Below are 2940 nucleotides of genomic sequence, written 5' to 3'. Positions count from 1 at the left end.
AATGATGGTGTTGGAGTCGTGTTTGGCCATGCAGTCATGGGTGAACAGGGAGTAAAGGAGGGGACTAAGTACACACCACTGAGGGGCCCCAGTGTTGAGGATCAGCGTGGCAGACGTGTTTTTGCCTACCCTTACCATCTGGGGGCGGCCCGTAAGGAAGTCCAGGATCCAGTTGCAGAGGGAGGTGTTTAGTTTGGAGTGAGTCTAGGGTATCCGGGAGGATGTTGTTGATGTGAGCCATGACCAGCCTTTCAAAGCACTTCATGGCTACTGACGTGAGTGCTACGGGCGGTAATCATTTAAGCAGGTTACCTTTGCTTCCTTGGGCACAGGGACTATGGTGTTCTGCTTGAAACATGTAGGTATTACAGACTCAGTCAGGGAGAGGTTGAAATGTCAGTGAAGACACTTGCCAGTTGGTTTGCGCATGCTTTGAGTACACGTCCTGGTAATCCATCTGGCCCCGCGGCTTTGTGAATGTTGACCAGTTTAAAGGTCTTGCTCACATCGGCTACCGAGAGCGTTATCACACAGTCGTCCGGAACAGCTAGTGTTCTCATGCATGCTTCGGTGTTGCTTGCCTCGAAGCAATTATTAAAGGCATTTAGCTCGTCTGGTAGGTTTGCGTCACTGGGCAGCTTGCGGCTGGGTTTCCCTTTGTAGTCCTTAATAGTTTTTAAGCCCTGCCACATCCGCCGAGCATCAGAGCCGGTGTAGTAGGATTCAATCTTAATCCAGTATTGACGCTTTGCCTGTTTGATGGTTAGTCTGAGGGAGTAGCGGGTTTTCTTATAAGTGTCTTATAGTGTCCCGGTCCTAGAAAGCGGAAGCTCTAGCCTTTAACTCGATGCGGATGTTGCCTGTAATCCATGGCTTCTGGTTGGGATATGTATGTACGGTCACTGTGGGGACGACGTCGTCGATGCACTTATTGATGATGCTGAGGACTGAGGTGGTCAATGCTATTGGATGAATCCCAGAACTTATTCCAGTCTGTGCTAGCAAAACAGTCCTGTAGCGTAGCATCTGCGTCATCTGACCTCTTCCGTATTGAGCGAGTATCTGGTACTTCCTGTTTCAGTTTTTGCTTGTAAGCAGAAATCAGGAGGATAGAATTATGGTCAGATTTCCCAAATGGAGGGCGAGGGAGAGCTTTGTATGCGTCTCTGTGTGTGGGGTAAAGGTGGTCTAGATTTTTTCCCCCTCTGGATTGCACAGGTGACATGCTGGTAGAAATGAGGTAAAACGGATTTAAGTTTGCCAGCATTAAAGTCCCCAGCCACTAGTATATTCTTGTTTGCTTATGGCCTTATACAGCTGGTTGTGTGCGGTCTTAGTGCCAGCATCGGTTTGTGGTGGTAAATAGACAGCTACAAATCACCTCTCCTGTAAAACACATTTAAAAAGAGATGGTTGAAAGAGACATTGAATGTTGTTTATCCTGTATATGAGCTTACTTGTTGGTTTGCCAAACACGGAACAGTTAAGTTTAAGATGAAACTGTGGTTGGTGTGTGTAACATTATAGTTACACGTATAGTTATTTTATGGGTTATGCTTACTTGTTGGTTGGCATTGGCATTTATGTTATCAAATGTGGTAACACATTGAAAATAATGGATTGAAGTCTCTTATATTTAGATATAACTAAGGACATTAAACCATGAACATACGTTTAGCCAACTGTGTCCACAAAGCTTATTCAGAAATGCCCTTTGTAAGTTTTCTTTTAAAATCTCAAATGAATAAAGTGGTAGGAATTCGCGGATTCTCTTCACTGCAGATCTGACCCATCACACCACTCTTCAAGAGCGCCATTATGCTTCAGATCGCCTTCTGTGCTCAGAGAACCTTGATGAGGATCTACCCCATCACACCACTCTAATTTAAAAAAAATGTTTTATCTTTATTTAACGAGGCAAGTCAATTAAGAACACATTTTAATTTTCAGTGATGGCCTAGGAACAGCCTTGTTCAGGGGCAGAACGACAGATTTGTACCTTGTCAGCTCAGGAATTCGATCTCGCATCCTTTCGGTTACTAGCCCAACGCTCTAACCACTAGGCTACCCTGCCGCCCCAATTAAGCATTAATCAAATAAAACAATGGGCCTTTATATATGCTGTGACCCAGTCTTTCTTTGCATGTAATGTCTGTGAGTGAATTATGAAACAATTACTGTATGCAGATGTGCAAAAAATGGGGATGTAGATTTGTTTTAAATGTTGCAGATTTAAACTTGAATTGGTGCCTATGGAAACACATAGAAATGTAAACATTCAATATCCAACTTTATCCTCTGCAATACTTTTTATAGTGGGTAATAAGCTGTAGTCAGGTGGTCATTACCAGATTATGATGAGATCTTAACTATGACCAGTACATCATATAGCACATAATATAGTGGTCAGAATTATGACCAGCTGGTCCTATGGTGGTGAGAAAAAGACGTCATATTCTGGTCACTAAAAAGAAGACAAAATGCCTTTCCCCTGTTTTCTTCACTCCCAAATAATATGATTTGACTTTTTTTTTTCTTCCCACCTTGTAACGTTCGTTGTTTGAAGGAGACCAAGGCGCAGCGTAATTTGTGGTCATCATATTTATTTAAATGAGAACCAGCAACAAAATAACAAAGTGAAACCAAAACGAACGTACCGTTCCGTAGGCTACAAGAGCTGTACAAAAACAAGATCCCACAACATAGGTGGGAAAAAAGGCTACCTAAGTACGATTCCCAATTAGAGACAACGATAGACAGCTGCCTCTGATTGGGAACCACACTCGGCCAAACACAAAGAAATACAAAACATAGAATGCCCACCCCACATCACACCCTGACCTAACCAAATAGAGAAATAAAACGGCTCTCTAAGGTCAGGGCGTGACACACCTTCACATTAGGGCTGGGCGATATTGACAAAATATCATATCACATTGT

The sequence above is a fragment of the Salvelinus alpinus genome, chromosome 7 (assembly GCF_045679555.1).
Source record: "Salvelinus alpinus chromosome 7, SLU_Salpinus.1, whole genome shotgun sequence".
Classification (NCBI taxonomy): domain Eukaryota; kingdom Metazoa; phylum Chordata; class Actinopteri; order Salmoniformes; family Salmonidae; genus Salvelinus; species Salvelinus alpinus.
The sequence above is the reverse complement of the archived record's forward strand: the minus strand, read 5'-3'. Positions refer to the sequence as shown.